This window comes from Lepisosteus oculatus, chromosome 14, assembly GCF_040954835.1.
Source record: "Lepisosteus oculatus isolate fLepOcu1 chromosome 14, fLepOcu1.hap2, whole genome shotgun sequence".
NCBI classification, from domain to species: domain Eukaryota; kingdom Metazoa; phylum Chordata; class Actinopteri; order Semionotiformes; family Lepisosteidae; genus Lepisosteus; species Lepisosteus oculatus.
The window spans coordinates 26,137,017-26,163,415 of NC_090709.1; the positions used below are offsets into that span (position 1 = coordinate 26,137,017).

The 26,399-nt window shown below is 47.6% G+C and overlaps 1 protein-coding gene, 1 non-coding gene and 3 pseudogenes across 2 annotated transcripts in view; 3 read left to right on the forward strand and 2 right to left on the reverse strand.

Annotated features, from left to right (window-relative positions):
* The window catches only part of LOC138242535 (scavenger receptor cysteine-rich type 1 protein M130-like), a 358,811-nt gene that overhangs the window by 222,446 nt on the left and 109,966 nt on the right, over positions 1-26,399 (reverse strand). The window lies entirely within an intron of this gene.
* On the forward strand, positions 2,677-2,846 carry LOC138243716 (U1 spliceosomal RNA). The gene has a single exon (XR_011192337.1). It is a non-coding gene; the product is annotated as a U1 spliceosomal RNA (small nuclear RNA).
* On the reverse strand, positions 3,470-3,588 carry LOC138218999 (5S ribosomal RNA; annotated as a pseudogene).
* On the forward strand, positions 20,646-20,764 carry LOC138219196 (5S ribosomal RNA; annotated as a pseudogene).
* On the forward strand, positions 21,599-21,716 carry LOC138218722 (5S ribosomal RNA; annotated as a pseudogene).

The window sequence follows — 26,399 nt, forward strand, 5'->3', positions numbered from 1 at the left end:
TTGGCCCAGGTCTCTGGAAACTCAACACAAAGCTGCTAGAGAACGACGGGATAGTATCCCACTACAAGGAGAAACTATCGATGTGCTCGATGATATCACCCTTTTAAAAAAGGACATCCGGAGCATAGCGGAAGAAAGTAGTCGAGGAGTGCTGTTAAGAAGCTGAGTGCAGTTCTTGGAAGAAAATGAGAAGTGTACTCGCTTCTTTTTCAGGAAAGTGGTAGGCTCCAAGTCTGTCATGGAAAGTGTAGTTGATGAGGAGGGACGAGAGAGAACAGAGCCGAGTGCTATCCTCTCCTGCACCGAGGCCTTCTACTCAAGACTGTACAGCTCTACAGAGGTAAAGGATGAAGAAATTCATTTTTTTACCTCAAAGCTAGAAAACATTTTGAGTGAAGAAGATAGGGAAGTACTTGAGAGGGATTTGACAGTAGAAGAGCTGAGACAGGCTATGGAGAGCTTACAAAAGGGGAAAACTCCGGGTGCTGACGGGCTCCCTAAAGAATTTTATTGCACCTTTTGGGATCTGCTTCAGGATCCGCTAATGCTCTTTTTCGAGGAAAGCTATAAGACAGAATTGCTGCCTGACTCCTTAAGAGAAGGCACTCTCTCTTGTTTAAGAAAGGAGCAAAGAATGACATAAAGAACTGGAGACCCCTCAGCCTGTTAGGCGTGGACACTAAGATCCTGTCCAAAGCCCTTTTCCTGCGCCTACAAAATGTAGTGGCCTCACTGGTAGGGAAAGAACAGACTTGTGGGATAGCAGGATGCCTGATGAGTGACAACCTGGCCTTGTTGAGGGATGTCTGTCTGTACTCAGAGGACCACTCCCTCCCTCTGTGCATTTTAGGTGTAGACCTAGAAAAGGCCTTTGACCGCCTAAACCGGCAGTACTTAACATCGGTACTTGAGCACATGAAGTTTGGCCCCATCATGAGAAAGTGGATTAACCTGCTGTACACAGGTAGCAACAGCAGAGTAATGGTTAATGGCAATAGATCACGCCCCTTTGAAGTCTGTTCAGGGGTGAGGCAGGGCTGCCCATTATCCCCCTTGTTATTCGTTTTGGCTATGGAGCCCTTAGCCTGTGCCTTGCGCCAGGATCAGGCCATTAATGGGATACCAGTGCCTGGAAGTGGGGGGGGAGAGGTAAAGACATCTCTATACATGGATGACGTCACCCTGCTCCTCTCTGACAATGCCTCAATTAGCAGAGCTCTGCAGTGCTGTGATTGTTTCTCTTTGGCTTCCTCTGCAAAAATTAACAAATCTAAGAGTGAGATTTTTTATCAGAACTGGAGGGAGCCAAAAGAAGGTCATGATCTCAGGCTGCAAGAGAAGAGAATTAAGGTCCTGGGGATGTATTTTGGAGAAGAGATGGGAACAGTAAATTGGCAGAACAAATTGCCAATCTTAAACAAAAAACTGATGCAATGGAAGGACCGAGACCTCACCATGACAGGGAAGGTGCTGGTCATCAAAGCCCAGCTCTTGCCTGTCTTGAATTTTCTGGCTTCTACCTTCCCAATCCCACACCGTGTTGCGGTGGTACTGAGGAGATTGATGTTTCAATTTCTATGGGGTGGGAAGCAGGAAAGACTCAGAAGGGAAATAATGTACAGGCCGCTACCCTCAGGGGGGAAGTCTGTCCCAGATATTGCTACGAAGCTGCTGTGCATTTTCCTGGCCTTTGTGCTGAGAGGCTTTGCAACAGCACCTGAAGCCCGTACCTGGACTTATTTTGCCAGGCTCTGGGTAGGTAGGGAGGTGTTCAGAGTGTGGGGTGTCAGACCCAAGCTGGATGTCCCAATCTCTGACACATGCCCTGCAATTTATGGGACAGTTAAAAGTATTCTAAGATCTCACCCAATTGGCCATATTCCCCTCCGAGATGTCAGCGTCCAAAAACTGGAAGATTTCGTTGCACCACAGAAGAATAGGCAGACCCCTGTGGGCATTTAAACATCAGCCCAAACAAGGAAGGTGTGAAAACACACATCCTCTAAGTTTCTGTGCAACATTCACAGAGATTTAGCCTGGTGTGTCGTTCACCAGTGCTTACCGGTACGAACTTTCTTGTACCATAGGGGCCTCACCACCAGCCCTCGCTGCGTTAGGGTGGGCTGCGGCGAGGAGGAGACTGTGACCCATCCCCTTTGGTCCTGCTTTCTTGCTAAGGCCTTCTTGGCACAGTTTGAAGATTGGTTGCAAGCTCTCTCGCTCCAATTTACCCTGACCGCTGCTTTCGTCATATACAGCATCTCTCCTGTCAAACGTCCTCCTGACGTGTTTGACAGGATCTGGGCCGTGGTGAACAGTGGGAAAGACGCCCTGTGGAGAGTGAGGAACATGGGGCTGTTCAAAGGCATCGAGGTCCCAGTCAAGGCAGCAGGTAGCCTGGCCCTGTTCATCACCCGAGAGAACTATTACTTCAGAGATCTGTGGAGAGAAGGGAGGGAGGAAGCAGAAAATCTGTGGGAAATAGAGAGCATAGGTCAATATCTCAAGAAACTGTGAAAAACATTATCATGTTTAAGTAAAGAATGTGATTTGCACCAGAAAAAAAGAAAATTGTTGCTATGTAACTGGTACAGTGTCAAAATGTAATAAGATGTGATCATATATACTGTTTTAAGTATGTATATTAATGTAAACCTTTCTAATTTGTGATGTCCTGTATTTTTTTGTGAAAAGAAAATAAAGTTCTTAAAAATCGAAATCAGTTCACCCAGAGCGAGGCTCGGCCATTGCACTCCGGTTGTGCTGACCCCTGCCAATTCTTCTAATGTGGGAATCTCGACTGCATAATTTCTGGTAGTGGGGGACTGCGTTAGCGCTCTCCCCTGATGTGCTTGGTCCAATATCAGATACGGAAGAGTTACGACACCATGAGCTGCGATAGGATCCCAGTTCGAAAGGAGTCGATGCCACTGCTGGTTCCCGGTTTCTTTTAGTTAGAGGTCCGGAGAAGCATTTCAAGCTGGTTACACTACTCCTTCCGGACATTCATTCCCTTTTCAAAGACAGTCGTTTTGCTGTAGTCTGCATTATTTAGGCTGATTATCGAGGTTAGCCTTTATTTGGTCATGGGGGCCTCGGTACTGTATGCTAATTCTAAAGACAGTTTCACCCATTTTCTGATTCCTAGGTTCTGTACCAGTGCAGACATGTCAAGCAGTGAATGGCTGTACCTCTATTGTATCCGTGCTCAATGAATGAAATCAGTTATAAATGAATATATGTATAGTTATACGAAAAACAAGTGGTTTATCGATTCATCTTCATTTGTAGATTTAGAGGCAACTTCGATATTCGTTTTACAAACGTTTTTTTTTTTATATGGGTCACACACATGCCATAGCAACAAAACATCTCTAGAGATGAGGCTATAGATCACCTTTCCATCCTACAGGTTTTCCTCCCAAAGCTTACGGTACCAACGGCGACCCCTGCTGGCCGAGAGAGCAAAAGCTTGCAGCACCTGGTATCCCCAGGCGGTCTCTCATCCAAGTACTAACCAGGCCTAACGCTGCTCAGCTTCTGAGATCAGACAAGATCAGGCACATTCAGGGTGGTGTGGCCACAAGCGAAAGCCATGGCGCCTGACTCGCTACTTGAAGCTGTGTGTGGCTGGGGCTCCGTGCCCCCCGAGTGGGACTGAAGGATCGTTCGTGTGCAACTCTTTGGAAAGGAGCCTCTTTCCAAATCGCATTGCGTACCTGGATGTTGGCGAATGTGCTCCCTTGTGTTGGCTTGTCCCGCACTGGAGGAGAACAAACAAACTGCTCGGAGGAGCACAAGGCAAGTCTTCACAAGACAAAAACCTCCAGTGCACAGCACTCAAAACATTTCTGGGCTGTCGCGTGTTTATTTCAGCACATAAAGCGCACCAGTCCAACACGTCGGCCCAGTCGAGAGTCGCAGGGTGAGATCTAGTCACCGGGGAGAAATGATACAAGCGAAGGATTACTCGGCTCCCAGCACTTGAAAAGACCGACAAATGACTCGTTCCCGCTGGAGCTGAATGTACCTGCATGTGTCGTGTCGTCTACTTCCCCCGCCCCGCTGTGTTTGCTGTATTGTCTTTGAAGCCGGCCCCTGAGACGAGGTGCGCGGTGAGGTGAGGTGCGACACGCCGGAACCCCGATGCTGCTAATGCGGAGCACTTGTTGAACTGGCAGTGAAAGGACGTGTGCGCACGGAGCGAGCCTTCCCTGCGGCGGAGCGTGGAAACTTTCACCCCACGCTGCAGGAGTTGTGTCCTCTGCAGCGGTGCTGAGAGAACAACACAGAAGGCAGCAGGCTCTGGAGAGCGGGTAAGAGACGGAGCCTTGTGGGCAGGCGAGCAGGCCCGTTTTTTGGAAAATGCTGAATGGGCTCCGGTGTTTGTTCGGTGTGTGGCAGGCGCATGACGCGAGCTTGTGTAGCGATCTGCCGGTCTGGTGTTATGCAAATGAGGCCGAATTGCATCCCGGGAAATGCTGCGAATGCACATTGGCGACTGCAGATGTGTAGGCAACGGCGCGCTCGTTTTCTCGTTTTGCCCACCCTTTTGAGTGTTAGTGTGGCGTGTGAGTGTGCGAAAGAGTGGGCCCAGCAGGAGGCGGTGGTGTGCGGGGTGAGGAGCAGGCCTAGGCTGCGCGCTTTGTGCTGTGGGTGCGGGGCACTTGCAGGGGCTTGTACAGCTTATACTTACCTGGCAGGGGAGATACCTTGATCAGCCTGTAGGTGGAGTAGTTGGATTGTTTTTCTTTTGTTGGAAGCAGTGTTCGATTTGCGGTTTTTGAAATGGCAACCTTTGGATCCCGTAAGAATGCTGTACGTTTTGAGCTCTTGGATGACCTCTTCATGGATCGTATGCAGTTCAGCAGAAAAGTGTTACAGAAGGAACTTGGCTTTGAACCTCGGCACTTGGATTTCATCTTCGCTCTCCCAGGTCAGAAAGCATTTGAGGTTGTATTTGCTACCTATCCTCTGTTTGAACAATGCGTGGATGTGTTTGAGGCAAAAAGAGGCAAAGTTCCTGCACTTGAGAAGATCAACTTGCAGCCTCTGACACAGAGAGAGAGGAAAACGGTGCATGTTGTTATGTTCTCGGAACTGGCAAAGACGGAGGACATTCACACCTGGCTTAACCAGTACTGCACCGTCCACCATGGAACTGAGGTTAGAGATGTTGATGGTATAAAAACAGGAGCAAGGAAATTCGAGGTTCGCTTGCTACCGGACAGCGTAAATGGAGGCTTAAGGCACCTGCCCTCTACAATCCGGCTGGGTGCCTGCAATGGCTATGTGTTTTATGTGGGACAACCAAAGGTGTGTCGGCGCTGTGGTGCTGTGGGACACCTGGCATCGTCCTGCACTGTGAAATGCTGCAAGACCTGTGGCAAACAGGGACATTTAGCCTCTGACTGTTCAATGCTGCCAAAGTGCAATTTATGTGGCTCGGAAGGACACGTTTTTAAGAACTGCCCTCACGCCTACGCCAATAAACTCAAAATGAGAAAGGATGAGGCAGTGCTTGTTTCAGCCAAACCGGCCCGAAAATCCAAAGCAAACAACAAGTCAAACAAAGAACCCTTGTTGGACAAAGACTCTCAGCCTCCAGCCAGGATCAGTCCTGCTGTGGCTCCGGGGCTGGTGGAAGAGAAATCCACTACCCCCCCACAACCGCAGACTGCACCAGACAAGCACGAGGGTTTGAAAACCCCCGAGAACAGCGAGGACCCCTCCCCCACTCCTGCTCCTCAGAACGAGGGCCAGTGTGGGGCCCCCCGGTGGAGCGGGTCCAGCGAGGATACCCAGGATTCAGCGGAGCTGCTTTTCTCAGACTCTGCAAGTGCTACAGATGCCCTCCTCTCCTCCATCCAGTCCATCACGGAGGATCTGCAGCAGCTGGTGGGTGAGGGGGAAGAGGAGACTGGTGCATCGGCTGCACCCCTTTCCCCTCAGTGCTCCCAGGAGCTGGACTTGAGGAAAAGGAAAAATGACTCTGTTTTCTCCCCGAGCGAGGAGGAAGGAGAGCATGGCGATGGGGACAGCTGGAACCTCTCCACCCCTCCCTCTACCCCCTTCCTTGAAATGGACTCTGTGAACGCTTTTACTGCTGCCACCCTGATGAAGGCTCATTCAGAGGATGGCTGGCAGGAAATTGGTAAGAAGAAAAAGAAAAAGAAAAAGGTAACAGGTGAGACCGAAGAGAAATGTGTTTTGTAAAGACTGGTTCCACTTTCTTATGTAATATGGCTCTTAACATAATTTCTCTTAACACAAGAGGTATCAATGACAGAGTTAAATGCCAGTCTGTCTTTGATTACCTCCAGCAGAGAGAGGGAGATGTGTTGATGTTGCAGGAGTGTGCTTTAGCCTATCAAGAGAGGTATAAAAGTTTTGAAGATAGGTGGGATAAAGGGCCTTCTGTTTGGTCAGGGGACAATAACAACAGAGCCTCTGGCGTGGCCATTCTTTTCAAAGGATGGGCATTCAAATTGAAAAGTATTCAGAGGGTCATAGATGGCAGGTTGCTGTGTGTGGATGTGGAATGGGGGACCGTTAACCTGCGGCTAATCAATGTGTATTGCCCTACTGACGTAGGAGGAAGGGTGGAGCTACTCAAGGCACTCTCCCCCCTATTGTTATGCAGCACAGACGTGATAGTGGGAGGGGATTTTAATTGTATCTTAGAGCACACAGACAGGCAGTCTAGCTCGCCGATAAAATTGGATTCCAGCTCACTGGCCCTGCAAAACTTAGTTCAAGACTTTAAACTCTCAGACACATATAGATGTATATATCCCACAACAGCAGGATATACATGGTCAGGGAGGAATAGCAGCTCCAGAATTGACTATTGCTTTGTCTCAGAGAGAGTGAAAGTTGTTGGGGTCACTCTTCAGCCTGTCTTCTTCTCAGATCATCAGGCTTTAGGGTGTAGAGTGGAACTCCAGGGCGGGACTGTCTTTGGCCCAGGCCTCTGGAAACTCAACACAAAGCTGCTAGAGAACGAGGGGGTAGTATCCCGCTACAAGGAGAAACTATCACAGTGGCTGTCCTTGCAGTGTCTGTACGGGTCAGTAGGAGAGTGGTGGGAGGAGGTGAAGGTGAGGACAAAGGCCTTTTTCATGGCTGAGGGAAGGAAGGCTGCTGCCAGACGGAGAGGAGTGCTAGCCAGGAAACAGAGGCAGCTGCAGCGTCTCTACACGATGCTGCACAGTGGCTTCGATGTGCTCGAGGATATCGCCCTTTTAAAAAAGGACATCCGGAGCATAGCCGAAGAAAGTAGTCGAGGAGTGCTGTTAAGAAGCAGAGTGCAGTTCTTGGAAGAAAATGAGAAGTGTACTCGCTTCTTTTTCAGGAAAGTGGTAGGCTCCAAGACTGTCATGGAAAGTGTAGTTGATGAGGAGGGACGAGAGAGAACAGAGCCGAGTGCTATCCTCTCCTGCACCGAGGCCTTCTACTCAAGACTGTACAGCTCTACAGAGGTAAAGGATGAAGATATTCATTTTTTTACCTCAAAGCTAGAAAACATTTTGAGTGAAGAAGATAAGGAAGTACTTGAGAGGGATTTGACAGTAGAAGAGCTGAGACAGGCTATGGAGAGCTTACAGAAGGGGAAAACTCCGGGTGCTGACGGGCTCCCTAAAGAATTTTATTGCACCTTTTGGGATCTGCTTCAGGATCCGCTACTGCTCCTATTCGAGGAAAGCTACAAGACAGAATTGCTGCCTGACTCCTTAAGAGAAGGCACTATCTCTCTCTTGTTTAAGAAAGGAGCAAAAAATGACATAAAGAACTGGAGACCCCTCAGCCTGTTAGGCGTGGACACTAAGATCCTGTCCAAAGCCCTTTTCCTGCGCCTACAAAATGTAGTGGCCTCACTGGTAGGGAAAGAACAGACTTGTGGGATAGCAGGACGCCTGATGAGCGACAACCCGGCCTTGTTGAGGGATGTCTGTCTGTACTCTGAGGATCGCTCCCTCCCTCTGTGCATTTTAGGTGTAGACCTAGAAAAGGCCTTTGACCGCCTAAACCGGCAGTACTTAACATCGGTACTTGAGCACATGAAGTTTGGCCCCATCATGAGAAAGTGGATTAACCTGCTGTACACAGGTAGCAACAGCAGAGTAATGGTTAATGGCAATAGATCACGCCCCTTTGAAGTCTGTTCAGGGGTGAGGCAGGGCTGCCCATTATCCCCCTTGTTATTCGTTTTGGCTATGGAGCCCTTAGCCTGTGCCTTGCGCCAGGATCAGGCCATTAATGGGATACCAGTGCCTGGAAGTGGGGGAGGAGAGGTAAAGACATCTCTATACATGGATGACGTCACCCTGCTCCTCTCTGACAATGCCTCAATTAGCAGAGCTCTGCAGTGCTGTGATCGGTTCTCTTTGGCTTCCTCCGCAAAAATTAACACATCTAAGAGTGAGATTTTTTATCAGAACTGGAGGGAGCCAAAAGAAGGACATGATCTCAGGCTGCAAGAGAAGAGAATTAAGGTCCTGGGGGTGTATTTTGGAGAAGAGATGGGAACAGTAAATTGGCAGAACAAATTGCCAATCTTAAACAAAAAACTGATGCAATGGAAGGACCGAGACCTCACCATGACAGGGAAGGTGCTGGTCATCAAAGCCGAGCTCTTGCCTGTCTTGAATTTTCTGGCTTCTACCTTCCCAATCCCACACCGTGTTGCGGCGGTGCTGAGGAGATTGATGTTTCAATTTCTATGGGGTGGGAAGCAGGAAAGACTCAGAAGGGAAATAATGTACAGGCCGCTACCCTCAGGGGGGAAGTCTGTCCCAGATATTGCTACGAAGCTGCTGTGCATTTTCCTGGCCTCTGTGCTGAGAGGCTTTGCAACAGCACCTGCAGCGCGTACCTGGACTTATTTTTCCAGGCTCTGGGTAGGTAGGGAGGTGTTCAGAGTGTGGGGTGTCAGACCCAAGCTGGACGTCCCACTCTCTGACACATGCCCTGCAATTTATGGGACAGTTAAAAGTTTTCTAAGATCTCACCCAATTGGCCATATTCCCCTCCGAGATGTCAGCGTCCAAAAACTGGAAGATTTCGTAGCACCCCAGAACAATAGGCAGACCCCTGTGGGCATTTTAACATCAGCCCAAACAAGGAAGGTGTGGAAACACACATCCTCTAAATTTCTGTGCAACATTCACAGAGATTTAGCCTGGAGTGTCGTCCACCAGTGCTTACCGGTACGAACTTTCTTGTACCGTAGGGGCCTCACCCCCAGCCCTCGCTGCGTTAGGGTGGGCTGCGGCGAGGAGGAGACTGTGACCCATCTCCTGTGGTCCTGCTTTTTTGCTAAGGCCTTCTGGGCACAGTTTGAAGATTGGCTGCAGGCTCTCTCGCCCCAATTTACCCTGACCGCTGCTTTCATCATATACGGCATCTCTCCTGTCAAACTTCCTCCTGACGTGTTTGACAGGATCTGGGCCGTGGTGAACAGTGGGAAAGACGCCCTGTGGAGAGTGAGGAACATGGGGCTGTTCAAAGGCATCGAGGTCCCAGTCAAGGCAGCAGGTAGCCTGGCCCTGTTCATCACCCGAGAGAACTATTACCTCAGAGATCTGTGGAGAGAAGGGAGGGAGGAAGCAGAAAATCTGTGGGAAATAGAGAGCATAGGTCAATATCTCAAGAAACTGTGAAAAACATTATCATGTTTAAATAAAGAATGTGATTTGCACCAGAAAAAAAGAAAATTGTTGCTATGTAACTGTTACCGTGTCAAAATGTAATGAGATGTGATCATATATACTGTTTTAAGTATGTATATTAATGTAAAGCTTTCTGATTTGTGATTTCCTGTATTTTTTTGTGAAAAGAAAATAAAAGGGTCTGCCTATTGTTCTGGAGTGCAACGAAATCTGCCAGTTTTTGGACACTGACATCTCAGAGGGGAATATGTCCAATTGGGTGAGATCTTAGAAAACTTTCAACTGTCCCATAAATTGCAGGGCATGTGTCAGAGAGTGGGACATCCAGCTTGGGTCTGACACCCCACACTCTGAACACCTCCCTACCTACCCAGAGCCTGGAAAAATAAGTCCAGGTGCGCGCTGCAGGTGCTGTTGCAAAGCCTCTCAGCACAGAGGCCAGGAAAATGCACAGCAGCTTAGTAGCAATATCTGGGACAGACTTACCCCCTCAGGGTAGCGGCCTGTACATTATTTCCCTTCTGAGTCTTTCCTGCTTCCCACCCCATAGAAATTTAAACATCAATCTCCTCAGCACCACCGCAACACGGTGTGGGATTGGGAAGGTAAAAGCCAGAAAATTCAAGACAGGCAAGAGCTGGGCTTTGATGACCAGCACCTTCCCTGTCATGGTGAGGTCTCGGTCCTTCCATTGCATCAGTTTTTTGTTTAAGATTGGCAATTTGTTCTGCCAATTTACTGTTCCCATCTCTTCTCCAAAATACACCCCCAGGACCTTAATTCTCTTCTCTTGCAGCCTGAGATCATGTCCTTCTTTTGGCTCCCTCCAGTTCTGATAAAAAATCTCACTCTTAGATTTGTTAATTTTTGCAGAGGAAGCCAAAGAGAAACGATCACAGCACTGCAGACCTCTGCTAATTGAGGCATTGTCAGAGAGTTAGCAGGGTGACGTCATCCATGTATACAGATGTCTTTACCTCTCCTCCCCCACTTCCAGGCACTGGTATCCCATTAATGGCCTGATCCTGGCGCAAGGCACAGGCTAAGGGCTCCATAGCCAAAACGAATAACAAGGGGGATAATGGGCAGCCCTGCCTCACCCCTGAACAGACTTCAAAGGGGCTAGATCTATTGCCATTAACCATTACTCTGCTGTTGCTACCTGTGTACAGCAGGTTAATCCACTTTCTCATGATGGGGCCAAACTTCATGTGCTCAAGTACCGATGTTAAGTACTTGCCGGTTTAGGCGGTCAAAGGCCTTTTCTAGGTCTACACCTAAAATGCACAGAGGGATGGAGTGGTCCTCTGAGTACAGACAGACATCCCTCAACAAGGCCAGGTTGTCGCTCATCAGGCGTCCTGCTATCCCACAAGTCTGTTCTTTCCCTACCAGTGAGGCCACTACATTTTGTAGGCGCAGGAAAAGGGCTTTGGACAGGATCTTAGTGTCCACGCCTAACAGGCTGAGGGGTCTCCAATTCTTTATGTCATTCTTTGCTCCTTTCTTAAACTAGAGAGAGATAGTGCCTTCTCTTAAGGAGTCAGGCAGCAATTCTGTCTTATAGCTTTCCTCGAATAGGAGCAGTAGCGGATCCTGAAGCAGATCCCAAAAGGTGCAATAAAATTCTTTAGGGAGCCCATCAGCACCCGGAGTTTTCCCCTTCTGTAAGCTCTCTATAGCCTGTCTCAGCTCTTCTACTGTCAAATCCCTCTCAAGTACTTCCCTATCTTCTTCACTCAAAACATTTTCTAGCTCTGAGGTAAAAAAATGAATTTCTTCATCCTTTACCTCTATAGAGCTGTACAGTCTTGAGTAGAAGGCCTCGGTGCAGGATAGCACTCGGCTCTGTTCTCTCTCGTCCCTCCTCATCAACTACACTTTCCATGACAGACTTGGAGCCTGCCACTTTCCTGAAAAAGAAGCGAGTACACTTCTCATTTTCTTCCAAGAACTGCACTCTGCTTCTTAACAGCACTCCTCGACTACTTTCTTTGGCTATGCTCCGGATGTCCTTTTTTAAAAGGGTGATATCATCGAGCACATCGAAGCCACTGTGCAGCATCGTGTAGTGACGCTGCAGCTGCCTCTGTTTCCTGGCTAGCACTCCTCTCCGTCTGGCAGCAGCCTTCCTTCCCTCAGCCATGAAAAAGGCCTTTGTCCTCACCTTCACCTCCTCCCACCACTCTCCTACTGACCCGTACAGACACTGCAAGGACAGCCACTGTGATAGTTTCTCCTTGTAGCGGGATACTACCCCCTCGTTCTCTAGCAGCTTTGTGTTGAGTTTCCAGAGGCCTGGGCCAAAGACAGTCCCGCCCTGGAGTTCCACTCTACACCCTAAAGCCTGATGATCTGAGAAGAAGACAGGCTGAAGAGTGACCCCAACAACTTTCACTCTCTCTGAGACAAAGCAATAGTCAATTCTGGAGCTGCTATTCCTCCCTGACCATGTATATCCTGCTGTTGTGGGATATATACAGATGCAGCCATTCAAAATGCGCGGTAAAAACCCGCGGTACGGTAACCTACCCACAAGCCACCGCGGGGCACCGGAGGGTACCGCAGGGCAAGTGATTGGCTGGCCAAAATGACCGCCAGGGGCACTCGTGGTGCATTGGTTGGTAGTGCATAGATTTAATCATTTAATGTCTTTACTGTGCACATTTTAATACGCTTAGTTTTGAATATTTATATGGATTTTACCACTAAAGGGAAATTTTAGTAGCTGAGCATAAAAAGAAGAGGAGCATAATGCATCTGAAGGTCCTCAACGATATTAAATTAAAACATTACTGTATGTATGTAAACTGTACTGTGTATGGCTGGTCTTGGTAGTTTAAAGAAAAAATACACACCAGTCTTCCATTTCTCCCTAAACATTTTAAGCATGAAAGTTTTATGAAACGGTACCCAAATATGCGATTGCTGCATAGAATGAATTTTAATTAAAAAAAAATATTTAACACGAACATTAAGCTGTTTACATCTTCCGCCTGAGAACAGTCACCCGTTGCTACCCAACGCAGAATGGTGATTGGCTGACACCATCTGACACCCCTCTGATTGGAGAAAAAAGACGTGCTGGTTTGCTATACCAGGAAGAGGATTTCTTTCTATTCAAAACGTGTATTTTAAAAGTTTAAGAAGTAAAAACCTTACAGCGTACACAGATTTCTAAACTGATCAGGATCGTTATCTTTGTCTTATGCATAATAATGTTCACCGCTCTGTCCAGCAAATTAATAATAAACTTTATTTTATATAGCTTTTTAAACGAATAAGTAATTAGATTGCTCATAAACCTAATCACTTGCTTTTTCTTTTTATTTAGGCTCAGATTTCAACTATAGATCGTATTATTAATAACCATAATAACAACCAACCAACAAAAACAACCATATAAACATAATACCAACCAAAAACATAGATAACAACCACAATACAAAATCAAATAATCAAACCATTTTACACTTGCAAAGTCCTCCAATTATCATAATCCCGCCCCTTATGCAAAACCAAACCTTCCTCCCATCCCAGTTTATCCTGTTTATCATAAACAAAATCCACCTCAATTATCAACATAAAGCATTACACAAAATCAATACCTCAACACTCCATACTCAACAACGATAATTCACAAACAGCCAGAACATGTAACTACACATTCCCAAACAGACCTACTTTCCATAGCCCCACCCCTTATGCAAAACCAACATCCCTCCCCTGTTCTCTCTCTCCCCTGGCGGTTGTAATTGTTTTTATTTTCAAATAAATTTTAGCAAAGTCATGTATTTTAAAAATCTTAAGATTTTTCTATTTATGTCTTTATTTAGTGGTTTCATTAGTGACAAAGGCTAAACTTTCTTGGAAAAATGTCTTTTATGTAAACCATGTTTGCTATTAATTCATTCAGGGCTAAAATATGTTCATTGTCTTCTAATGAAAGAAGGGTTCCTTTCGCCGTAGTCGGGAGCCTAGCCTTTAACTAGTAAGTACTGTATTTACTGGGTTTTTTTTGGGGGGGGGGTGTCTTTCGCTGGAAATCTCGCCTCCTACTTTGAAAATATCCGTGAAACCGGTTCAATTCGTCACAGCCAGCACTCCTGCAGAGAGTTGGGTTGTACTTGCAGTGTATACAGTACACGCGTTATGCTCTTCGTTAATGTCTGTGAAGTTTTATTTAATCTCTGAGCCATACTGATTCTTCTGGAAGCCAGTTTCCGCCAGGGAGAAAAAAAAAAAAAACACACTATGGTATTCTCTCCAATGCAGTGCAGTTAAAAACATACCTCTGATGCTGCTCCTAAATGAATATCGTTTATGACCATCAGAAGCTTTATGCTCCTTTTCTTTTTTCCAGTGGATTGAACAGGGAGAGGCATTTCATGATGTACTTTTCACTGATGAAACAACAGTGGCTCTGGAACAGTTTTCAACCAAGTCGTTTTATAAAAAGTGGAGATATGTACACGTTACTGAAGCTTTAGCCTTTGTCACTAATGTAAACACTAAATAAAGACATATAGAAATCCCTACGTTACAGGCTGTATATGGCTGGTATTGGTAGTTTAAAGAAAAAATACACACCAGTATTCCACTTTCTCCCTAAACATTTTTAGGATCAGAGTCTTACATGTGGTTATTTCGAAAACGTTTGTACGTGCTCCTTCTTACCATGTTACTGTTTTCCGTTACTGACCATATTAAGTTTAAGTGCCTGTGGGCACTTTTCCTGTCCGTGGGGGGTGGACCGTCTTTCATTAGAATGTTAGTCTGTTCTACTCTGAGAATGTAGAGGGGGTGGGAAGTGCCCGCGGTCATTTAATTAGTATTAAAATCTTAGTTATCTTTCTAGTTCACAGGTTTGCATGCATAATTTAATTTTGAAAGCCACTGAGACATCAGGTACTACTGTTGTATTTATGAAAAAGAAACAAAACAAAAAACATACTAACAACTGTGCCATCCTACTCCTTAGTTAATACATTTTATTATTCATAAACAGTTAACATTGTTAGCAAAATATTTTGAATTATATTTAACCCTATTTTTTCTTTAGTTTTGTATTTAACTTATTATATGATAGTCAGACTTAATGTATATTAATGTATATTTGAACAATGAAAATATATTTTTACAAGATTTTACATTAAGCACTTAAAATTAATATGGTTAATAATAGTAAACTGCAACATGCTGTAACAAGATCGGTTAAACTGCGAAGAAAATCCTTTCAGAGAAAATGTTTCAGGTGTGAAGAACAAACCTGTTCCCACACACCCTGCCCCCACTACCATTAGAATATACACAAACATTTTAGCGTTTCATTCTGAGCAGAAGACCCTCACACCTGAAGAGTGCTGGCTGTGACGAATTAAACCGGTTTTACAGGTTTCAATCACAGATTGGGACTCAGTAAAGTAACACACAGCGCCACTGGATTTGATAATACTGTACCTAACCAAAATCCGCAATATGGAAACAGAACCTGTGTAATTGTTGATAGATGATGTACTCGTAACATTTTTTCAAGACGAACTACAACATTTAAAAAATGACTTGTATGTACTTGATATGAAACCACGGGTTCCAGCAAAAAACGAAACTAAAACGCATACCGTTTAGCGCTTCTTATTAGTTGCTCAAAAGTAATTTGACCGTATGAAATGCATAATATAAACCTAAAAACATATACGTGAGCAGTACTTAAGCACTGTAGTATCGGTGTTAAGACATACCTCTCAAATACTGTAAATCAAGTTAAAAATATCTCAAGACCGATTCTGGTCGTAATGAAACCATGTTTCGTGTATGTTTTCTTTTTCATCTTGAAATAACTCATTTCTAAATACCTTTTTCACTGTTAACATCTTGTAGCAACTTTGCGACAAAATATACACTCTGAGAGTTCATCCTGCTACCAACATTAAATAAAACAAATCTTAAGATTTCTATATTTATGTCTTTATTTAGTGGTTTCATTCGAAGCTTACAATGTTTAGGGAGAAATGGAATACTGGTGTGTATTTTTTTCTTTAAAGTACCGAGACCAGCCATATACTGTTTATGTTAAGATTTCCCTTCAGTGGTAAAATTAGATATGAATATTCAATACTTAAACGGGCACAGTTAAGACATCAAATATACATATACATATTGTATACAGTACAGTTTGCATATGGTAATATGTTTATGTTACGCGATTAAAAAATAAATAAATAAAACTGAAAGGTCCAGCACCAGCTGGATTCAAACACACAACCTGCCAGTTGGTAGTCACGCACCTAGACCAGTAGGCTACAAGACAGCTCGCATAAGCAGGCAGGCGAAACAGCCCTCCCGCTGTACACGGATATAATCATACCGTTATTAAATTCTTGAGATACGCGATTCCATATTATATTCCCTTTAAATCAAATTCTAAAAGTATGCTTGTTGACTCCGGTATCACGTTAGTTAAAGACTTCGAAGCTTACAATGTTTAGGGAGAAATGGAATACTGGTGTGTATTTTTTTCTTTTCATGATAGGTGTCGCATTTTAAATCATTTTCGTAGCTAGAAATTATGAAACGCCCTGTTAAAAGCAAGGAAGTTTTTATGCCCGTTGAAGTAAAACAAAATGCCTGACAAAGTATGGCTTGGACAGATTCCAAGTGCTTGTACAAATGTGCTAAAGAAATTATACTTTGAGTATACAGCTTGTCCAAAGTCATCCATTATTAATACTATTAGTAATATCTTCAGTAAAGGCTTTGATGCATAAATATTTCTGATAAAGGTAGGTTGTGTACTTTTGTCCAACTGAGCAATCTTGCTTTCATAAAATATACCAACATTTGAATGACTGATGATTAACATGCTGTAATACACAGTTCAAAATTAAAGGCTCGAATGCTGTACATGAGAGGTTAAGCTCCCCCTGGCGGTTTTACAAGGCGACGCCGGATAGCTAGTCACGTGACACACGTGATACCGCGTGATACCCCGGTGGGCATGTCGCGGTATGCCGTGAAATACCTCACCCATTTTGAATGGCTGCATCTGTACGTCTATATGTGTCTGAGAGTTTAAAGTCTTGAACTAAGTTTTGCAGGGCCAGTGAGCTGGAATCCAATTTTATCAGAGAGCTAGACTGCCTGTCTGTGTGCTCTAAGATACAATTAAAATCCCCTCCCACTATCACGTCTGTGCTACATAGCAATAGGGGGGAGAGTGCCTTGAGTAGCTCCACCCTTCCTCCCACATCAGTAGGGCAATACACATTGATTAGCCACAGGTTAACGGTCCCCCATTCCACATCCACACACAGCAACCTGCCATCTATGACCCTCTGAATACTTTTCAATTTGAATGCCCATCCTTTGAAAAGAATGGCCACGCCAGAGGCTCTGTTATTATTGTCCCCTGACCAAACAGAAGGCCCTTTATCCCACCTATCTTCAAAGCTTTTAAACCTCTCTTGATAGGCTAAAGCACACTCCTGCAACATCAACACATCTCCCTCTCTCTGCTGGAGGTAATCAAAGACAGACTGACATTTAACTCTGTCATTGATACCTCTGGTGTTAAGAGAAATTATGTTTAGAGATATATTACATAAGAAAGTGGAACCAGTCTTTACAAAACACATTTCTCTTCTGTCTCACCTGTTACCTTCTTCTTTTCTTTTTCTTCTTACCAATTTCCTGCCAGCCATCCTCTGAATGAGCCTTCATCAGGGTGGCAGCAGTAAAAGCGTTCACGGAGTCCATTTCAAGGAATGGGGTAGAGAGAGGGGTGGAGGGGTTCCAGCTGTCCCCATCACCATGCTCTCCTTCCTCCTCGCTCGGGGAGAAAACAGAGTCATTTTTCCTTTTCCTCAAGTCCAGCTCCTGGGAGCACTGAGGGGAAAGGGGTGCAGCCGATGCACCAGTCTCCTCTTCCCCCTCACCCACCAGCTGCTGCAGATCCTCCGTGATGGACTGGATGGAGGAGAGGAGGGCATCTGTAGCCCTTGCAGAGTCTGAGAAAAGCAGCTCCGCTGAATCCTGGGTATCCTCGCTGGACCCGCTCCACCGGGGGGTCCCACACTGGCCCTCGTTCTGAGGAGCAGGAGTGGGGGAGGGGTCCTTGCTGTTCTCGGGGGTTTTCAAACCCTCGTGCTCGTCTGGTGCAGTCTGCGGTTGTGGGGGCGTAGTGGATTTCTCTTCCACCGGCCCCGGAGCCACAGCAGGACTGATCGTGGCTGGAGGCTGAGAGTCTTTGTCCAACAAGGGTTCTTTGTTTGACTTGTTGTTTGCTTTGGATTTTCGGGCCGGTTTGGCTGAAACAAGCACTGCCTCATCCTTTCTCATTTTGAGTTTATTGGCGTAGGCGTGAGGGCAGTTCTTAAAAATGTGTCCTTCCGAGCCACATAAATTGCACTTTGGCAGCATTGAACAGTCAGAGGCTAAATGTCCCTGTTTGCCACAGGTCTTGCAGCATTTCACAGTGCAGGATGATGCCAGGTGTCCCACAGCACCACAGCGCCGACACACCTTTGGTTGTCCCATATAAAACACATAGCCATTGCAGGCACCCAGCCGGATTGTAGACGGCAGGTGCCTTAAACCTCCATTTACGCTGTCCGGTAGCAAGTGAACCTCGAATTTCCTTGCTCCTGTTTTTATACCATCAACATCTCTAACCTCAGTTCCATGGTGGACGGTGCAGTACTGGTTAAGCCAGGTATGAATGTCCTCTGTCTTTGCCAGTTCTGAGAACATAACAACATGCACCGTTTTCCTAACTCTCTGTGTCAGAGGCTGCAAGTTGATCTTCTCAAGTGCAAGAACTTTCCCTCTTTTTGCCTCAAACACATCCACGCATTATTCAAACAGAAGATAGGTAGCAAACACAACCTCAAATGCTTTCTGACCTGGCAGAGCGAAGATGAAATCCAAGTGCCGAAGTTCAAAGCCAAGTTTCTTCTGCAACACTTTTCTGCTGAACTGCATACGATCCATGAAGAGATCATCCAAAAGCTCAAAACGTACAGCATTCCTGCGGGATCTAAAGGTTGCCATCTCATAAACTGCAAAACAAACACTGCTTCCACAAAACAAGAAAACAATCAAACTACTCCACCTACAGGATGATCAAGGTATCTCCCCTGCCAGGTAAGTATAAGATGTACAAGCCCCTGCAAGTGGCCCGCACCCACAGCACACATCGCGCAGCCTAGCCCAGCTCCTCGCCCCGCACGCCACCGCCTCCTGCTGGGCCCACTCTTTCGCACACTCACACGCCACACTAACACTCAAAAGTGTGGGCAAAACGAGAAAATGAGCGCGCCGTTTCCTACACATCTGCAGTCGCCATTGCGCATTCCGACATGTCCCAGGATGCAATCGGCCTCATTTGCATTACACCAGACCGGCAGCTCGCTACACAAGCTCGAGTCGTGCGCCTGGCACACACCGAACAAACACCGGAGCCTTTTCAGCAATTTCCAAAAAACGGGCCTGCTCGCCTGCCCACAAGGCTCGGTCTCTTACCCGCTTTCCAGAGCCTGCTGCCTTCTGTGCTGTTCTCTCGGCACCGCTGCAGGGGACACAACTCCTGCAGCGTGGGGTGAAAGTTTCCACGCTCCGCCGCAGGGAAGGCTCGCTCCGTGAGCACACGTCCTTTCAATGCCAGTTCAACAAGTGCTCCGCATTAGCAGCATCGGGGCTCCGGCATGTCGCACCTCACCTCACCTCGCACAGCCCCCTCCTTGAATGTCTGGCGCTGGGCGTGCCCCGCTCTCCTCCACCTTATCTTATCGCGTGTGACCACCGACAATGGCCACAATGCAGGGGAATGGCACCTGTAAAGTGTTAATTGGGGCACAGGAACAGCCCGTCTCATCTCGGGGGCCGGCTTCAAAGACAATACAGCAAACACAGCGGGGTGGGGGAATTCAGGTACATTCAGCTCCGGCGGGAATGAGTCATTTGTCGGTCTTTTCAAGTGCTGGGAGCCGAGTAATCCTTCGCTTGTATCGTTTCTCCCCGGTGACTAGATCTCACCCTGCGACTCTCGACTGGGCTCACCCACGGCAGCCCAGCAGGTGTGAGCCTAGCCGGCACCCGGATGGGAGATTCCCCCCGGAAAAGCTCAGGTTGCTGCTGCTCCTGCAGGAGGTGTGACTGGGACCAGTAGGGAGCGCTCACCCTGCGGTCTGTGTGGCTTTCTTATGCCCCAGCATCCTGATGGCGACACTCTGCTGCACAAACAGGCGCCGTCCTTCGGAGGAGGCATAAAACAGAGGTCCCGACCCTCCTTGGCCATTAAGAAATCCCAGGGCGTCTCTCAAAAAGAGACTCCGGGGGTGTCTCTCTGGTGTTAGTGTTCCCCTTTACCAATCAGTCGGGGTCTCCTCCTAATCCCCGTCTCATATGTAACAATCAATGACGAGGCCCCTCTGTCCCGCGATATTGTATTTGTCTCCTGGCCGCTGTCTGGCGCCGTGAGATTTAGTACTCGCGCAAGAGACCGGGGGCAGAGCGCGAACGCGGTTCCCCGCCCCCCACAAAGTGTGCGCTCCAGGTTCCCTCTCGGGGCTCTGCAACACAGCGGAAAGGCAGCGAGAAGGAGCCTCTTGCTCTGATGCCGCAAGGCCACAAGAGGGCGGAGGCACCGCGAGCCCGGCCGACGTGTTGGACTGGTGCGCTTTATGTGCTGAAATAAACACGCGACAGTCCAGAAATGTTTTCAGAGTGATGTGCACTGGACGTTTTTGTCTTCTGAAGACTTGCCTTGTGCTCCTCCGTGCAGTTTGTTTGTTCTCCTCCAGTGCGGGACAAGCCAACACAAGGGAGCACATTCGCCAACATCCAGGTACGCAATGCGATTTGGAAAGAGGCTCCTTTCCAAAGAGTTGCACACGAACGATCCTTCAGTCCCGCTCGGGGGACACAGAGCCCCAGCCACACATAGCTTCAAGTAGCTAGTTAGGCGCCATGGCTTTCGGTTGTGGCCACACCACCCTGAATGTGTTCAGTCTCGTCTGATCTTGCAAGCTAAACAGGGTTGGGCCTGGTTAGTAGTTGGATGGGAGACAGCCTGGGAATACCAGGTGCTGTAAGACTTTAAGCGCAGGAGGTGCCCTATCCCCGCTCGCTCGCTCATTCCCCTGTTCACACGTGCAGTGCAGCTTGTCCTTCTGTTTATTTGTCAGCTTTGGCGAGACACGGGTGCTTGTGTATTAGCGTGAGCGTTTTTTATTCTGATCATGAACAGTTTTACAAGTCCGCAAAGGATCGAGGAAAGGTTTATCGCCAGCTGAAAAGAGACACAGCGCTTCGGCTGTGGAGACTTGTTCGGCTGGCGTTCGGAGAGTCGCGTTTTTCAGAATTGTATTGAGATCGTTTTCCACAGAGCTCAGATGTCAAAGCACAGCAGCAGCTCTCCACAGCGATCCTCTATAGCGCCCTTTCTCCCGCAGCTCCGTCCTCATTGGAAGGAAGCAAGAGTGAAAGGCTGAAGTGAAATAGAGCGGGGACGAAGGCAGTGAAGAGAGAGAACGTGGGAAGAAGAGAAAAACGCAAGGGAAAAAAAGCAGCGTCGTAAAATAATAATTAATAATAATAATTGCTTACACTTATATAGCGCTTTTCTGGACACTCCACTCAAAGCGCTTTACAGGTAATGGGGTCTCCCCTCCACCACCACCAATGTGCAGCATCCACCTGGATGATGCGACGGCAGCCATAGTGCGCCAGAACGCTCACCACACATCAGCTATCAGTGGGGAGGAGAGCAGAGTAATGTAGCCAATTCATAGAGGGGGATTATTAGGAGGCCATGATGGGGTAAAGGCCAGGGGGGAAATTTTGGCCAGGACACCGGGGTTACACCCCTACTCAAAAGAGGTGACGGAGCTGTCCTCTCAATAAGAAGGGTGCCAGCGAGCCTTGCTCTTGCTTATGGCAACACCCCTTGAGCACGCCTGATCTCGTCTGATCTTGGAAGCTAAACAGGGATGGGCCTGGTTAGTACTTGGGTGGGAGACCGCCTGGGAATACCAGGTGCTGTAAGCTTTTAAGCGCAGGAGGCGCCCTATCCCCGCTCGCTCGCTCATTCCCCTGTTCACACCTGCAGTGCGGCTTGTCCGTCTGTTTATTTGTCAGCTTTGGCGAGACACGGGTGCTTGTGTATTAGCGTGAGCGTTTTTTATTCTGATCATGAACAGTTTTACAAGTCCGCAAAGGATCGAGGAAAGGTTTATCGCCAGCTGAAAAAAGACACAGCGCTTCGGCTGTGGAGACTTTATTAATAAGGCCCCTCAGTAGTTGAGATCTCTGTTATACCCATCTAGAAACATGCAATCAGCATGTTATTGCTGAAGCAATAGTCACAACATTATTCCACACCTGGGTGAGAGGCGGGTTATGATGACAGTCATGCTTTCTACACCTTATACTGAGCTCAGAAATGGACCAAGCGGACATCTCACGAGCAGATCCCTCCGCATATAAGAAAGGCAACTTGTCTCAGCAAAAATACCACGGATTCACATCCAAAATATGATAAAAAGGCAAAAACCCCACACTTGGAATGCAAACGTACCCTAAAAAGGAAACACGGTTTTAAAACGAACTTGATTTTCCCCTGGAGAAACCTTTTTATGGACACACATCGCATCTATTACACATGTAGAACTAAATATAAAGATAAAACTTAATATAAGAAGTCATGACATATCACACATGACGAAGTCTGGTCCAGAATAAACAGTTTACACTGACCCACCTTTATTTACCCTGGTCACTCACTTCTATTAACTGTTTAACTGGGTAACAAATTGATATTTGTTTCAATTTGGGATCTACACCTGGTAGCCCTGAAATGTTGGCCAGAGGGGAGAAGCTTATATTCAGACGTGAGAATATATTAAAAAAAGGATCTGATGTTGTTTTTCACCTGTCTAATCAAAGCTTGTTCAAAAATTATCTGATTATAGGACACACGAGTTTATAATCATACTCATTCCACTTTTTAACCCCGTATATATGCACAATATGAAACGTATATACACTAAATCTCACATGTGACTCCCATAATATACATTTCTTTACGAAAATTAGGAACACTTACTACAATTATCAACCCCCCATGACGAGGCAATATTTCATACCTTTGTTTCTTTGTGGGTTCAAAGTTCTGTCCTGTCGTTTCACACGTAACGTTTTGGTAGTTATCTCAATTTTCCTTTCCAATTATCTCCAAGATCATCATCAACTTTTTGTAAAACGCTATGCACAACTGATATTTAAAGAAAGTCCTGTACCAAAACGTCTTCGTAGGGAAAGACAACTTTTTTTCCTTACGTTAGTCGCTACACGGTTACTCAGAAAATCCATTCACCGCCTTTAAAAAAAAGTTTCGTTTTTTATTGTGTTTCACTGACATTTCTGTCACAATTCTGAGGGACCCCAAATAAAAAAGCTCGAGCTGCGGAGCGCGACGCCAAACCGCCGGTCCACGGTCGCGGGCGCTGGACATAGACGTCATAAACCCTTCCGAGGCGCAGGAATTATAGATCACTGTAGTTTCTTCTGGACCCGGGTTAGGGACAGTGTGCCCTCCGTGAGAGTCTTCTGAGGAAGCCAGTGTCTCATGGGTGTCCAGGCTTGGTACCATCTGTCCATCACAGGACACACAGACACACACACTCACACACCCTGGACAGGACACCAGTCCATCACAGGACACACACACACTCACTCACACACCCTGGACAGGGCACCAGTCCCTCACAGGACACACACACACAACCTGGATCGGACACCAGTCCCTCACAGGACACTCAGACACACACACTCACACACCCTGGACAGGAACCAGTCCATCACATGACAAACACACACTCACTCACACACCCTGGACAGGACAGCACTCCATCACAGGACACACACACACCAGGGCCAGTTTTCCCAGAAGCCAATTAGCCCAAAAGCCTGTCTTTGGACCCGGAGAACACAGGGAGAACATGCAGACTCCACACAGACAGCCCCCCCCCCCCCCCGGGTCCAGACCCGAGCCCGGAGCCCCCCCGCGCTGAACCCCTCCGTACAGACGGCCGCACACAGCTCCGTTGTTCCCGATTCCCGAGGTGATCTGTTAAAAGAAGCCGGTGTGTTGCCTCCAGGTGACATTTCCTACTGGAGTCAGGACAGGAAGCTCTTCTGTACACAGAAGGGGGTGGGGAACAAGCCGCCCAGCCCTGTGGTTGAAGCCGATACCCCAGCTTCTCTCCAGACACAGCTGGGTGAGCTCCTCCAGTCAGTATAGGGGGCTCTACTGTACACAGAGGGTGGTGGGGGTGTGGAACTACTCCTTTGTTCGGGGTCTTGGGGCATTCTTGTTGTGAAAGGCGCTATATAAAAAAACTGAATTGAAATTGAATCTTACAGGTTTGGGTTTTTCGGAGATCTTGTCAGAGATCTTGTCTGACGTGCCATTTCAAAAACATAATGACACTCCTCACGTCCGAGCGCCGCCGGTCTGTGACGTAACGTATGCTTACACAACCATGACGGTTTCATCATGGACAGCAAGAAAGCCCGAAAAGTGGTTGACGTTTTAATTTGGCGATGGATCCCAGTTTTTTTTTTTATTTTGGAGGCCAAAGAGGACAAAAAAGGAAACGTCTGGAGGTGGATCGATGGTCATCTCTGCGGTTGTTCTGATGTTCTGGAAAAAACAAAACAAAATAAAAAGGCTCGCTTGCCCGGTCGTGTAGTGTTTCCACACCCCACGCAAATCAACTTCTCTTCGCCCCCGGGGGCTCGTCGCCCGCAGCACCCCTCTCACGTGATAGGGGCTTCCCCCGGCTGTGACGTACTTACCCTACCCCCTTTTCCGCCAACGTCATACCGAAGGTCGCGCTTCGGGCCGCGGCGATGTTGACGGACTGTCTTGTAGCGTGAGAAGGGTTTAAATTTTGACTTAAGGAGTTGGCCATCGTTATATTTCGCGAGGTATCATACGGGGGGAAAAAGAACATTTATATTTATCAACCTACTGGTAATACTGGGTGGATGTCACGTTCCCCAAAGTTCAGTGCCTCTCTCTAATAAAGTAGAAACGCGACATTAAACTCCGTTCGAAATGGGAGAAATCACCAGGACACGATACAACTGACGTCCGGAAAAGAAAAAAAGAACTCCTATTCCCATTTGTAATGACCCTGTCGTGTTTTTCCCGGTGTGCGCTTATCTTTCGGAGACCGTTTCTCTCTGGTGTTGTTTTGCTGTTGGAATAAATGCCGAGGTGACCCTTCTGTGTGGAGTCTGCGTGTTCTCTCCAGCGGGTCGTTTCCTCCACCGCAGGGGCTTGTCGAACCGGGGTCTCCCAATCGTCACAGAAGTGTGTGTCGTTTTGGGTGGTGGTGGGGGGGTGCATCGGAGATACTGCGCCCCGAGGGGGTGACCTCTCACCTTGCTCCGGACAATGGGAGAAGACCTGTACCTTCACGAGTCCGGGTTGTGAAAACTTCTTCTGGCAGTTCAAAACGTTTCGAAGGGACTACAGCGCTACCCTGTTTTCCATTTGTATCGTGTATTATTAGACAGTCATAAGTATCTGTACTGATCACAGAGTCCCCCTCTCACTGCCAGGACTGAAGCCCAGTGCAGAACGAATAATAATAATCATTAATAAGTCTGGACTCTCCACTCAGAGCTCCTCCCAGGTCAGGGGGATCCCCTCCAGCCCCCCCAGTATGCAGCCCCTACCTGGATGATGCTCCAGTCCGCTCAGCACACAGCAGCTCTCAGTGGGGAGGAGAGCAGAGGGATGGAGCCAGTTCAGAGAGGGGGGTGATAAGGAGGCCATGATGGGTCAAGACCAGGGGGGGAATCAGGCCTGGACACTGGGGTAACACCCCTACTCTTCTCCAGAAACACCCCGGGATTGTTAACGAGCACAGAGAGTCAGGACCTCGGTTTTACGTCTCATCCGAAGGACGGCGCCTGTTTACAGTCCAGTGTCCCCCGTCACTATACTGGGGCATCAGGACCCACACAGACTGCAGGGTGAGAGCGCCCCCTGCTGGCCCCACTCACACCTCTCCCAGCAGCAACTTTAGGGGGGGGGGGGGGGAGGGAAAAAACCAAAAGCTAAACAGATTTTTTTTTAAAAAAAATTATTGATGCTTAACAAAAGGTCATCAGTCCAGTCTGGGGCCCCTCAGCTTCAGTCCAGACCAGTCTGGGGCCCCTCAGCTTCAGTCCAGACTGGGGTCCCTCAGCATCGGTCCAGCACAGTCTGGGGCCCCTCAGCTTCAGTCCAGTGCAGTCTGGGGTCCCTCAGCTTCAGTCCAGTCTGGGGTCCCTCAGCTTCGGTCCAGCACAGACTGGGGTCCCTCAGCTTCGGTCCAGTCTGGGGTCCCTCAGCTTCGGTCCAGCACAGACTGGGGTCCCTCAGCTTCGGTCCAGACTGGGGTCCCTAAGCTTCGGTCCAGCACAGTCTGGGGTCCCTCAGCTTCGGTATAGCACAGCCTGAGGTCCCTCAGCTTTGGTCCAGTCCAGTCTGGGGCCTCTCAGCTCCAGTCTAGTCCAGTCTGGGGCCCCTCAGCTCCAGTCCAGTCCAGTCTGGTGTCCCTCAGCTCCAGTGCTGTCCAGTCTGGGGTCCCTCAGCTTCAGACCAGCACAGTCTGGGGTCCCTCAACTTCGGTCCAGCACAGTCTGGTGTCCCTCAGCTTCGGCCCAGCACAGACT